At 47.3% G+C, this 14,919-nt stretch overlaps 1 pseudogene; it reads right to left on the bottom strand.

Moving 5' to 3' along the window:
* Positions 1 to 5,140: 5,140 nt before the first annotated feature.
* Positions 5,141 to 12,863, bottom strand: LOC115405363 (uncharacterized; annotated as a pseudogene).
* Between the last annotated feature and the right edge of the window lie 2,056 nt (positions 12,864 to 14,919).

Raw genomic sequence — 14,919 nt, 5'->3', positions numbered from 1 at the left:
TCTGCAGCTGGTGCTGGGTGGCTGTGGTCTCATGTTCAGGCTTGGGTGAATGTTTCGGTTGTAATGTCGGTTTCATGTGTATGTTTGAAGGTTTAAAGATATTTGAGTTTTGTCCAATGTGTATATTTCTTTATTGTGTAAGTTTCTGTTTATTAATATGTATATTTGTGTGTTTTCAGCTCTCACGTTTGGGGTTTGGGTGTTACAGTGAATAAACCCTGAGCATTAAGAAGGAACAGTTGTGCTGTCCTCGTTTCCATCACTCCGAGGGAGGTACAAGTCTGGACGTGGACGACGTGACAACACCTGGCGACGGCGGTCCTGGGTATTCGGGATGATGGAGATCAAGGTTCCTGTAGACCAGACGGGTCTGCAGAAAACACATGATGATGTGAATTCACAAGACTGGAGCAGTGTACTTATTAATGTTGATTTATAGTGATTGTTTATCACTGTTATTTGTATTTTGTTTTTTGCAAAAGAAATCTGTTCTGTTTCTTAAAAAGAAAAAAAAAAGGTGCCTGACTGCTAAAAATGTGCACTGTTTTGTAAATTGTTTTATAAGAAGTTGAACTCCATTTGATTAAAATGTTTATCTTTGGCAGCTCTCTTCTTTTTGCATGTCTGTCACAGTGAGGTGTTTGGAGTGAGGAAGTGTAATAATAATGCGTTCATCTTAATGTAATGTGATGGCTGGTGATGGTGGTTTTGATGGAAACTCTGATCTCCTGACAGATACAGTGTGCTGTTCAGAGACTGGATCACACACACTGATGGGGTTTGCTGCATTGTTGGTGCAAGTGTGTGGGGTGATGTGAAAGTTTCCGAGTAACGGGCTAAATACTGAGTAATTACCAGGTAATAACATGGAAACAGACCTCACTTCCTTCTACAGTACAAATCCACTTTAATAGCTATGTAATTTTCAGGTAGGTATTTTTGCAGTTCCTGGGTAACGGATAAGTAGTTACCAGGTAATAACATGGAAACAGACCTCACTTCCTTTTGCAGTAGTCTACAGTTCAACCGTAATTACCAGGTAAATGTTGTAGTTACTGGGAAATACTAAGAGGTTACCAGGTAAGTAGTAAAAAACACTTGACTAATAGGGAAATACATAGCGAACACACCTAGCAGTACCTAGTAATACCTAGTAAAAAGTCTACATTTCCCAATGATTACTTAGCAATTACTTAGTAAGTACTTGGCAATTACCGACATAGTTGCTATATACATTATAATTACCCAGTAATTAATACTTACTACCAGGTAGTTACTTGGTATTTGCCTGGAATTGGCTTGGTAATTACTCTAAAAGTACTAGGTAATTAGCAACATAGTTACCCTGTAATTACATGGTAATTTTACAGTAACTTCTCCTTATTACATGGTACTTACCTTGCAATTACCATGTTGATACATGGTAATTACCGTACTGTAAAAGGAAGCGTTACCAATTAGATAACATTAAAAATAATCTTGTCTTCATGAAATAAACCCCCAAACAGGCAACAAACCCTTTAAGAAAGGTGAAAACACAGACGTGTCTGTGGACATTACTGGAGGAGAGAACTCTGGAGCTCTGCAGGGATTGAAGGTGCTGTTTGGGATGGAGAGCCTCCGACTGCAGAGGGAAGTGATCCAGTTCCTCCTGATGCAGAGGGAACTTTGATTCTGGGTCTCAGCCCTGTTACTGAAGAACAACCTGGATCCTCTCTGGTAGAACCAGCAGTCTGGAGCTCAGAAGAGGCTGGAAGCTTCTTGGACCAGGAATAATGACACTTCTGAATGACTCCTTAAAGGAGGAAGTGAAAGAGCAGAAGCTCAGATCCTCCTGCAGAGGAACAAATCCAGCTGGACAAACTGCAGCAAACCAGGGAGAACATCTCCTCTGCCTCCTGAAAGCAGGGCTGGAACATGCTGAAGAACCCTGAACGTTCTTTACTCTGATAACTGTTGGACATTTAAGCTCTTTCTGTTTCTTTTTCAGAACATCCACAATGTATTTGTTTCTGTACATCAGTTATTTGTTGAGGCTCAGTATTGTGATCATAAAAGAAATGATCAATAGAAGTGGATGTTTCAGTTACTGCAGTGTTTGTCTCAGAGTGAAAACTCTTAAAGTGAGCCCATGCTGGCTCTTCTACCTGTTGTTCTTCACATTGCTGCTCGTCCACATTGTGATCTGTTCCCTTCAGAGAACTGCTGATCTGGATTTGGTAATCTGGAGAACTGTGAGTCTGGATCAGGGAGATCCAATCCAATGTTGCTTTGAGCAACCAGCATAAAAGTAAGATTTATTACCTGATCCTGGGATGGAAAAGAGATGATTTCAAAATCTGGATCATTTCAATCGAGATTAAATGTTTTAAACAACTGGCTCTGAGAAAAGAGCAAATTCTGTTTCCTGCTTCCTGAAGAAGAGAAGCATCAGACATCTCCTGGATGTGTCCCTGCATTCAGACTCATTCTTTACATGACAAGGATCTGTTTTTATTTAAATGTATTGATGAATGAGTGACCTTGAATTTAAATGTGAAAGTGTTGGAATTGAAATGACACAGAATACTGTTCCAACAAATTCCACTGGAGGGCGCTGTTCTAAAGGACGCTCGTTTTGATGTGAACCTCCTCAGTGAGCAGCTGTCAGGTTTTTGTAGAGAGGTTGTGTGTTTCCTGTCACTGTGGGCCTCACAGCACAGTAGTACACAGCAGAGTCAGACACTGCAGCAGAGGAGATGATCAGATGGATTTGTTTCTCTGTCACCTTGATCTTCAGTCCTGGAACTGGATTTTTATACAATGCTCCTGATTCTGAGTGAGAGATGAGCAACTGTGGAGGTTTTCCTGGATATTGTCGATACCAGAAGAATTGATCTCCAGATGAAAGTTTTTGGTACTCATAGACCAGAGAAACGTTGCTGCCTGACAAACTGAGCTCTTCATTCTTGATTGGTTTGAGGTCTTCACAGATGATGTCTGCAGGGAAACAAAGACAAAGGAATCTTAAAGTTAGTGAGCAGCTTTGTATTTTCTCTGCTTTCTTGTGTAACATTGAATCATCAGTGAATAAATGATGAGATGTGAATCCAGCTGTCAGTGAACAGAAGAGGAAGAGATGAATTGTAGACTTACCAGTGAATGTATGGAGGAGCAGCAGTGACACTAAAAGCATCATGTTCAACTAAAAGTGCTCAGTGATCCTCAGAGTAAACTTTGTAAAGTGTGTGTGGTTTCTCATGGTGACAGCCAGGTTTCTCTGTTTGGACAGGAAGTCCCTCCTCCTCATCATGTCACAGTGACAGATGTGAGAGCAGCAGGTTGGATCTTCATCTACCAGCACTGTCCTCAAACACACCAATGTGAACGTTTCCCTCTCTTCACCTTTTCAGAAACATCTCAGCTCCTCCCTCAATGTCTGATTGTCTCAGAATTTTAACAATTTGTGAACTTTAAAAGTTTTACCTCCATGAAAAGTGGCCCAATGTTTTCTGGACTTAGACTTAAAACAAAAGAAAAAAAAGATCAGTGAAGCTTTTGTTGGTTTCAAACAGCCCAGAAAGAAAAGTCCAGGCTGGGATGATAAAACATGGTGGAGGTATCATCATGCTATGAGGCTGCTTTTCCATCTCTCCTGCTGGAAACACTGACTGCACCTAAAGAATGATGAGATCAAATCACATGAGTCAAGTCAAACCTCCTCTGCAGTCAGGAGGGAGACACTGGACTGAAACCTTTATTGTTGGTTTAATTTATCATTGTTGTATCAGGAGGTGGATTTTTAAACACTTGACCTCTGGAAGAAGCAGCAGAAGAAGAATTTCATGTTTGAATTCAATAATCTCACACTGGATCCAGAGTGAAACAGAGAGTGAGTCCCTCTAGTGGATGTAGAGGAGGATTGTGTTGTCTTTGCTCCAGAGGTTTTCGTCCACAGTTGAGCTGTTTCCTGTCACTGTGGGCTGCAGAGCACAGTAGTACACAGCAGAGTCAGACAGCTCAAGCTTCTGGATCTTCAGAGGAACTGATCTCAAGCTGGAATCCAGTGTGGATGAATATTTTTCTTCATCCTCTGTTTTCCCCTCACCGACTTTAAAGCGGCTCAGGATGAATTTGGGGCTTTTGTTTCCTTCCTGTTTGTACCAGAAGAGATAATCATTTGAACTATAACTGGTGTTATAGAGGCAGTCCAGTGTTACTGAGTGTCCTTCATCAGCAGTCACTTCTCCTCTTGCTTGCAGCACGTTGTCTTTTTGAGCTCTGCATCCTGTAAAACACCAACAAACAGTGTGAGTGTGCTGCTAGAGAATCATGTCCATGTTGGGTTGATGTGAGAGAAACAGAGTTGTGTTCATACCAAGGCTCATAGCAGCCAGCAGCACTGAGATGAACAGAGGCCTCATATCTGCAGTGATGAGTAACTGTGAGCTCCAGCAAGTAGAAAGAAGGCTGTGATCTCTCTGTTTAGTCTTCATCAGCACTCAGCTGGTGGATTAGGAGGAGGAGCCTGATCACAGTGACAGGACTCCTTCACAGCTCTGTCTTCTTCCTCCTGATCATCACGTCACACTGAACACACACTTCTGCTGCTCAGACTGACAGCAGCAGCTTGAAGGTGGAGCAGCTCCAGCAGTGAGGCAGTGTTAAGCCACATCTTGTAATAATGGTGCGTTTTGTAATAAATGCCCAAAATGTAATAATTTTGTCATTTCATTTTGTAATAAAGCCGCATTTCGTAATAAACTGCCGCAACGCATTTTGTAATAAACATTGCCACATTATGTAATCAATTATTACATTTTGAGAAGATTATTACAAAATGCACTTGCAACTATTTTATTTTCTGCAAAATGTGGAGGTTGCGGAAGGAGGAGACGGACGCTGGACTCGGATTGAGCGTGATTTATTCTTTGCACCGACCGTGACAGCTGTCATTCAGGAAGCCGCCATTGATGGAACACTCCCGCCTTTTTATCCCCACCGACAGTGCAACACACCCCCCTACGTCACCAACCCCGCCCCTTCTAATGTGAGGTAACTCCCTCCCCACAGACACCACACAGCCCCCCCCCCACGAACACTCAGAAGGGAGCATTTGCCCCAAGGGAGAACAAAAACAAAACCTACCACCACATCAACATCAGTATCTTGAGGGCGGTCTAACCACACGGCCATACCGACACACCTCAACAGCGGCGGATGAGGAACCCACTAGCGGGGCGACAGGGGCAGGAGCCCCCACGACAGTAGTCGGCTTGGGGGGACGCCCTCGTCTCGGGGGATGCGCCACCTCCACCGGCTCCTCCGGCAGAACATGGGCAGGCTTCAGACGATCCACCGAAACCCGGGCTGGCGTACCACCCATGTCCAATACAAAGTTCTTGGGCTCTGCCTCCAGGACGAGGAACGGACCCTCATAAGGACGCCGCAGCAGGGCCCGGTGGGCGTCATGGCGAACAAATACATATTTAGCAGCCATCAAAGTCTTTGGAACATAGGAGCGGGGGAGGCAGTGGTGAGCAGATAGCGGGCCAAAACCCCGACCGGCATCCATGAACCTGGGCTGCCTGGCAGCCCCGGACCAGGGCCCCGATGGATCCGGGAGAAATTCTCCGGGGACCTGCAAGGGTTGACCCAGAACCAGCTCTGCAGAGGATGCCTGCAGATCCTCCTTCGGGGCCGAGCGCAGACCCAGCAGAACCCACGGCAGACGATCCACCCAGTCGCAGCCCGTGAGGGAGGCACGGAGGGCAGCCTTCATACAGCGGTGAAAACGCTTAGCCTGAGGGTTAAACGCCGTGGTGTGGTGGCGCTTCACCCCAAAGCCCCTCGCCACCGCCGTCCAGAGCTCGGAGGTGAACTGAGGACCTCTGTCCGAAGCGACGTCCAGCGGAGTGCCGAAACGGGCCACCCAGGTGGAAATGAAGGCCCGTGCCACCTCTGCCGACGTCGTGAAAGCCAGCGGAACCACCTCCGGCCACCTGGTGGTCCGGTCCACCATCGTCAGGAGGTGAGTAAAGCCCTGAGAGGGGGCAGCGGACCCACCAAGTCCAAGCGGACGTAGTCAATCTCCTCTCAGGCACGAAGAACGGCTCCAGTTCTAACCCTTGGTGTGGCGATGAATCTTGGCAAACTGACACGCCACACAAGAGGCCGCCCAGGCCCTGACGTCTTTCTTGAGGCCCTTGAGGCCGACGCCTTCACCCCAGGATGCGACAGTGCGTGAATGGCATCAAACACCCGGAGGCGCCAGCCTGCAGGCACCATAGGGCGAGGCTGATCAGTGGAGACATCACAGAGGAGCGAAGTGCCGCCGTCCTGAAACGCCACATCCTGCAGCTTCAGCCGCGTAGCAGCCGTTCTGTACTCCTGGACCTCCGCATCAGCCGGCTGGTCGGCGGCCATGGCAGCATAATCCACCCCCAGCTGCACAGAGTTCACGTGGGCCCGAGAGAGGCAGTCCGCGATGGCGTTGGTTTTACCCGCCACATGCCGAATGTCCGTCGTGAACTCCGAAATAGCAGAGAGGTGGCGCTGCTGTCTGGCAGACCATGGCTGCGTGGCCTTGGCCATAGCGAAGGTGAGGGGTTTGTGGTCCACAAAAGCGGTGAACCGCCGCCCCTCCAGCAGGAACTGGAAGTGACGAGCGCGCAGAAGCAGCGAGACGAGCGCGCAGTACCGACGCTTCCGGGTCCGAAGCGGAGCAGTGGCACCGAGGCGGAGCGGCGGTTTACGAGTGGCGATCCGATAGCGGTGAAGCAGGAGCGGCGAGGCAGCACGAAGGCGGCACGGTTACACCGGTAGTGAACCCGGGCACCAGGGACAGAGGTACGTGCCCGTGGGTACCGGTGTGTGAGGCCGTGCCGCCAGCCCAACATGGCCGCAGCGTTGTCCGCGGCCCTCACCTGCACCCCCTGGTCGTGAAGGCGGACAGGATCGTCGCCGACCTGAGGGAGGACATCCGCCGGCTGTCGGAGGAGCTCAGGGAAAAAGACGATCTGCTGGAGCAGGCCCGGACGCTGGCCGAGGGACAATCCATGCTCATCTCCTCTTTCATGAACACCACCGCTCCAGCTCCCTGGCTCCTCCTGCTCTACTCCGGACCATCAGCGCTCCTGGGCGGAGGTGGTGGTGCGGGGCCGCAAGCCTAAGCCCACCGCGGCTTCGCCTCCACTACCCCTCTCGAATCGCTTCCACGCCCTGGCGCAGTACGACGACAGCCCGGCGGGTGGTGAGGGCCTGCTGCGGCCGCTGCTGTTCCCGCGTCCTCTGGCGGGTCCGCCGCTCGCCGCCACGATTCCCCGGAAGCCACGCTGCCAGACACCACCAGGCACCGCCGTCGCTCCGCCACTGCTTCGGATCATTTCACCCCGGCTCCGGAGACGGATTTATCCCTCGCGGTCCTGGCCCACTCCACCTCGGCCCCGGAGAAGGAGCTCACCGCCCCGGCCTCGGATCACTCCGCCACGGCCTGGGCCTACCCCACCTCGGCCCCGGAGAAGGAGCTCCCCGCCACAGCTCCGGAGAAGGAGCTCACCGCCCCGGCCTCGGATCACTCCGCCACGGCCCGGGCCTACCCCACCTCGGCCCCGAGAAGGAGCTCCCCGCCGCGGCCCCGGATCACTCCACCAAGGCCCGGCCCGACCCCACCTCGGCCCCGGAGAAGGAGCTCCCCGCCGCGGCCCCGGATCACTCCACCAAGGCCCGGCCCGACCCCACCTCGGCCCCGGAGAAGGAGCTCCCCGCCGCGGCCCCGAATCACTCCGCCGCGGCCCTGGAGGCAGTCGGAGGTCACCAAGCAGGATTTTAAAAACCTTTTTAACCTGTTGGAGAGCTGTGGAAGGTCGGTTTTTATCTCTGGACCTTTGCCGACCTTCTTCAGGGGCGCTGAAAGCTTCTCCAGACTGCTCAGCCTCAACACCTGGCTTCAGCGCTCCTGCTCAGCCTCCAACTTTTATTTCATTGACAATTTTAACCTTTTCTGGAACCGCCCAGCTTTTTATCACAAGGACGGACTTCACCCGAGCCGCTGGCAGCTCCATTTTAGCAGGTAACATTCAGCACACAGTCCACACATCCCCCACTGACTGACTACCTGCAAGCCCCCCCCATCCACCACACGCCACACACACCCCTCACACACCTTCACTGCCCCCGGACACACCACACACCATCCACAGCATCCCAGTTATCATCTCCTCCAGACACCACATCCCTCGGACTGTTTTTAAACGAGAAAGGACTCTTTTAACAGTGAAACTTCGCCGAGAGCCACATCCAGCCCCCACCACCATTAATATGGCCCTGCTGAATGTGCGCTCTCTCTTAAACAAATCTTTTATTATTAATGATCTTATTTTAGATAATAATTTAGACAGTCTGCTTTTAACTGAGACATGGCTTGGTACTGATGCTCCTGTTATCCTCACTGAGGCTTCCCCACCAAGTTTTAGCTTTTTATTTTCAACCAGACAGGGTAAGAGGGGTGGAGGGACTGCTTCCATTTTAAAAACCTCATTTAGTGCGTGTGCAGTAGCTTTTAACAGTTTTACATCCTTTGAGCACCACGCCTTTATTTCTAGCAGTCCCCCGATCCTGTGTTTAACAGAGTCCAGACCCCCTCAGTACTCCAGACCCCCTCAGTACTCTAGACCCCCTCAGTACTCTAGTCTTTTATCAGTGAATTTTCAGAACTTTTAACAATAATTCATTCTAAATATAACAGAATTTTAATAACTGGTGATTTTAACTTACATGTTAACGACATCTCGGACTCAATGTCCAGAGAATTCTTAAACCTTTTAAACTGTTTAGATTTTAAACAGCATGTCACACAACAGAGGACACACCCTGGACCTGGTTCTGACCCGGTCTGTCCATCAGTGTGTCCTCTGGTGTTGACCTGGCTGTGTCTGACCACTGCTGTGTGTTTTTTAACATCACCAGTTTTAACCAGCAGGGGGCCCCGGTGAGAGCAGTGAGGAGACCTACCTTTCCTCTGAAGTGGCTGCAGATCTTATAAAGATCTTACAGAGCACTCCTGCAGTGATTTTACCTGCACCCTGTGATTTTATCGTTGACAATTTTAACAGTAAACTGAAGTCCAGTCTGGACTCAGTCGCTCCACTTTTAACCAAAATTATCAAGGGCCATTCCAAACCCCCGTGGAGGAAAAACGATGCAATCATCAAACTGAAAAGAAACTGCAGGAGAGCTGAAAGAAGGTGGAGGAAATCCAAGTTGACTGTACATCACGACATTCTACGTCAACAACTCAAAATTTACAATAATGCAGTTAAACAGGCTGAACTTCCCACTTCTCTCAACTTATTTCAGACAGTAAAGACAACCCCCGGTTCCTCTTCTCCACCTTCTACATTTTAACTGGCTCTAATTTTAATAAAGCTTTTAAGGAGCCAACAGACGCTCTCTGTGAAGACTCTGCAGACCACCTCAGAACTAAGATCATGGACATCAGGTCCAGTCTTTTACCTCAACAGGTTTTATCAGTGAACACAGCTGAACCGTTGTCCATGCCTGAGGACACACTGGACAGTCTGGACCTCGTTGATGAAGGACTCTTGGTCCAGTTTTCTCCCAAGTAAAATCAACAACCTGCCTTTTAGATCCCATTCCCACCACTTTTTAAATCACTTTATGGATTCCTTGAGGAACAGATTTTAAATATCATGAACTGCTCTCTTCAGACGGGTGTCTTCCCCACTGCCTTTAAAACGGCGGTGGTGAAGCCCCTTCTGAAGAAGAGCAATTTAGACCCCAATGTTCTTAACAACTACAGACCAGGATCCAACTGACCATTTTTAAGTAAAGTTTTAGAAAGGCTGGTTTTTAACCAAGTCAATGACTTTTTAATGATCAATAACATTTTAGAAAGACATCAGTCTGGTTTTAGAGTGAACCACAGTACCGAGACGCCCTTTAAAGATTTTAAATGATATCAGGTGGAAGTTAGATAATAAAAAGCTCACAGTGTTGGTTCTGCTGGACCTGAGTGCTGCATTCGACACAGTAGACCACCACATTTTAATAAATAGATTGAGTCACCTGGTGGGCCTCTCTGGTACTGTTCTGAACTGGTTCAGGTCTTATCTCACAGATCAATGTTTTTATGTAAGTATGGATACTTGTTCCTCAGGAATCCATGAAATTAGGTGTGGGGTTCCCCAAGGTTCAATTTTAGGTCCCATACTTTTTAATCTCTACATGCTTCCACTTGGGGACGTCATCAGGAGACACGGCATCAGCTTCCATAGCTACGCTGACGACACTCAGCTGTTCATCAGTCTCCATAGCTACGCTGACGACACTCAGCTGTACATCGCCGTGTCTCCTGGTGACTCCGGGCCAATAGAAACCCTTTTTAACTGTATTTCAGACATCAAGTCATGGATGCAGTGAATTTCCTACAGCTCAACCAGGACAAGACTGAGGTTTTCGTTATCGGTCCTGAAGGTCGGAGAGAGAAAATTTTACCTAAATTATCAGATTTTAAACCAGCACAATCAGTTAAGAACCTGGGCGTGATTTTTGACTCTGAGCTAAGTTTTATTCCACGCATTAAAAACATAACTAAGATTGGATTTTATCATCTTAAGAATATAGCTAGAGTCGCCCGTTTCTCTCTCAGGCCAGCAGGAGGTGCTAATGCAGCTTTTATCTCCTGTAGATCAGACTACTGTAATGCCTTGCTCTCTGGTCTTCCCAAAAAGAACATTTCAAACCTACAGCTATTACAAAACTCAGCCGCTCGCGTGTTGACGAGGACCAGGGGGCGGGCCCACATTACACCGGTTTTACAGTCGCTGCATTGGCTCCCTGTCCGCTTCAGGATCGATTTTAAGGTTCTCTTATTAGTTTTTAAATGTCTTAATGGCCTTGCGCCTTCTTATCTAGCTGATCTGTTTTTACCCTATCGACCCTCGGGGCCCTGAGGTCCTCTGGCAGCGGCCTATTGTGTGTTCCTAAAGCTAGAACCAAGACTCATGGTGAGGCGGCTTTTAGCCACTACGGCCCCGCCTGTGGAACAGCCTGCTGGAGAACCTCTGGACCGCAGAGACTGTTGATAGTTTTAAAGGGAGGTTGAAAACACACCTTTTTAATCTGGCTTTTAATTGACCTTTTATACTTCTTATCTCCATCATTTTTATTTTTGGTCATTTTAATTTTTAATATACTTATCCTATTTATTCATTCTATTTTTACTATGTACTTTTAATTTATTTTATTTTCTATTTTATAATCTTATCTTACTTTTTATTTATTTATTTATTTTTTTATTAGCTTTGTATCATGTCTTTTTAACATCTGTTTAACTCCAGTGTTTCCTCAGGGGGGTCCTTCACACCGGGAGTTGGTCCCGGTCCTCTGCTGGGGTCGCTGCGCTCGAGTCCTCTGGTCCCGGCTGGCCTGGGGGCTCCACACCTTGGTGTGCGGGGTCCCTTGGTCTGGCGGGGTCGGGGGTCGAGCCCTGGGGCCCCAGTACTAATGACCTTCGCCTTCTCCTGGTGTGAACGGCCCCACTGGTAGTGTTTTCCCATGATGCTCAGTGCCATGCCATGTCTCCTCTGCCTTGCTATGGGCATAAATTGGGTGTGTGTGTGTGTGTTTGTGTGTATGTGCGTGTGCGTGTGCGTGTGGTGTACACTTATTGATGGTGCAGCTTTTGTTTTTTTTGTTTTTTTTGTGACTTTTTTTTTACTGTTAAGCACTTTGCGTTGTTTTTATTATCATGAAAAGTGCAATACAAATAAATAAAGTTTGAAGTTTGAAGTGGCGAGGAAAAGAGCTAAAAGCTCACGGTCAAATGTGCTGTACTTCCGCTCACTGTCCCGCAGCTGCTTGCTGAAAAACGTGAGGGGACGCCAGGCTCCATCCACCCACTGCTCACAGACCACACCCACTGCATAATCCGAGGCGTCTGTGGTGAGCGCGACCGGAGCCACTGGTGAGGGATGCGCCAACATAGCGGCGTCGGAAAGCGCATCCTTGGCTCTCTAACATGCCAGGAGTCTCTCGGCGGTCCAGTCCACGTTGTCCTTGGCATTCGCGCCCCTCAGAGCCGCATACAGGGGGCGCATCAGGTGAGCTGCATGCGCGATAAAGCGGTTGTAGAAGTTCACCATGCCCAGGAACTCCTGCAGGGACTTGACGGTGCAGGGACGAGGAAAAGCGGCGATTGCCTCGACCTTCGTGGGCAACGGAACCACCCCGCGTGAGGAGACGTGACGACCCAGGAACTCAATTTCCGAGAGGCCGAACCGGCATTTGGCTGGATTAATAATCAGTCCGTGCTCCGTAAGCCTCCCGAAGAGCTGCCGCAAGTGGAACAGGTGCTCCTCGGCCAAGGTGCTGGCCATCAGGATGTCCTCCAGGTACACAAACAGGAAAGGCAGCCCCCGTAGCACAGAGTCCATCAGCCGCTGGAAGGTTTGTGCTGCACCTTTAAGACCAAACGGCATCCACAGGAACTCAAACAGGCCAAACGGAGTGATCCCTGCAGTCTTGGGCACGTCCCCGGGGTGGACTGGGACCTGGTGGTAGCCCCTCACTAAATCCACCTTGGAAAAGATAACTTTCCCTGCCAGGTGGACCGAGAAATCTTGGATGTGCGGAACAGGGTACCAACCGTGCTGGGTGATGTTATTCAGACGCCGAAAATCACCACACGGCCTCCAGCTGCCATCCGATTTCGGTACCATGTGCAGGGGTGAGGCCCACGGGCTGTCAGAGTGCCGCACAATCCCCAGACGCTCCATAGTGGCGAACTCCTCTCTGGTGATCCCCAGCTTAGCCGCATCCAGCCGGTGAGGGTGCGCATAAACCGGCGGCCCGACCGTGGGAATATAATGTTACACTCCGTACTTGACGAGGGAGGCAGAGAAGGTGCCCACCGAGCATTTTTCGGTCTAAATGATGTCTAAATGTTTCTTCGACGTCTAGTCTAAAATTGGTCTACCAGTGGTCTAAAAATTAAAGTTTTTTAGCGGTCTGAGCTAGACGTCTTTTAGACGTCTAAGCATTAGCCGTCTCCGTCTGTACGCCTGGTCTCACCTTAGACGTTTAAATAACCACTAATATACGTCTATTTGTAGACGTCTAAACTTAGATGTTTATTAGACATTCATTTATATACCAAATTTATACGCCTCTTCTGATCTTAGACGTTTAAATAACCGCTAATGAACGTCTATAGACGTACAAATTTAGACATTTGCTAGACGTTTACTTTTCTACCAAATTTAAACCCCTTACAGAAACCACTCGTCTTATAGACGTCTATTGAACGTATTAGGATATTCTAATAAAAATGCAGCCATTGCAATTTTTTAATTATTCACCACAAACCTGTATTTAAAAAAATGTTTTAATCTTATCTCCTTTTTTAACCATTAGTACTGTAATCTAAACCAATACCTTTTAAATAAAATTCCAAAATATGAATGTCCAAAAAATATTTTTAATTTCTTTACACCACTTGAAAAGAGAAGCACAAACTCCCTACATAAAATATTAAAAAAAGTATTTTTTTTTTTTAAATGTAACCCACTTCAGGGTATGTACACGTCACATACTAGGTTCGTAGGAGCCGAGTGAAACAATAACCACTGGACACAGAGGCAGAATGATTTGAAACTCTTTAGTTCTACAAAGATCTTAACAATACAAAACACAATAACATTACAACCTTGGGCCCATAAACTAAGAAAAGAAATAAATTAAATTAAATAAATAAATGTCCAAATGGGAGTGTTCCTCGGTGGTTTGGATCCAAAAGTCAAAAGTCAAGATTCGAGGATATCCAAGGAGAGCTTTCGTTGCTGCTGGTCAGTTGGACTGACACAAACCCTACCACTTCATCCGTTAAGTGGTGTGGTGGAATTAAAAGTTCTGCTTGAAGCACCGAAGGTGGACTGGGAGCTCGCCATCAGCTGGATCGCTCATCAGCTTCATCAGACACGAAAGCTGAAGCTTCACTCTTTTTTTCATTCATTTCATTTATTTCAGGCGATTAACACTGCAAAACAAAACAAAAATTCCAATATAATAACATAAACACAGAATGCCTGAAAAAAGGGAGTAGGAGGAAGAAAACTTATTTAATCCTACCCCCAAGCTCAACAATGGAAACACTATGAGCACATGGTTATGCTGCAAGACAAAATACAGTAAACAATAGACAATAACAATTAGACAATACCGGCAATGGTAATTAACAAAAACCAGCTATTATGACGGACAGAATAGCAGAATGGACAAATAGCAGGAATGATAACGGACTAATAGCAGAATGGACAGATACTGGAAGGGACAAATACCAGAATTGAGCAAGGTGAAGGACAGAATACAGTTGAAGGTAATGGAACACTAATATAGACGATAAACCAACATGGATAATGGACGACATGTAAGCGACAGTAGGAGAACGTACATTATGGTGCAGAATAACACAATGATCAGTAACTGTAAATGACAAGGTGAGTTACAAGATGCTGTATCTATATTTAGACCAGATCTGGTGTTTATAAGACAGTTTAAATCTATTAATACTTTGGCATTGCTTGTGCTGTAAGTCCAAACTGTTCCAGAGTTTCACCCCACACACAGACACACAAAACTTTTACGAGTAGTTCGAATTCTGGGTAATGTGAAATTAGCATAACCTCTCAAATCATGTGTTTGCTCTCGAATTATAAAGAAGCGTTGAAGATTGGGTGGCAATAATTTATTGAAAGCTTTAAAGAGAATGATTGATGTGTTATATTTTACGAGATCATTGAATTTAAACAACTTTGACTGAGTAAACAAATTATGTGTGTGTTCAAAAAAACCCACCTTGTGAATGATCCGCACAGCTCGTTTTTGTAACAGAACAAGAGGATTAATTGTGCTCTGGTAGGT

This window comes from Salarias fasciatus, chromosome 18 (assembly GCF_902148845.1).
Source record: "Salarias fasciatus chromosome 18, fSalaFa1.1, whole genome shotgun sequence".
Lineage (NCBI taxonomy): Eukaryota > Metazoa > Chordata > Actinopteri > Blenniiformes > Blenniidae > Salarias > Salarias fasciatus.
Note: the sequence above shows the minus strand (reverse complement) of the source record. Positions and strands in the feature narration are given on the sequence as shown.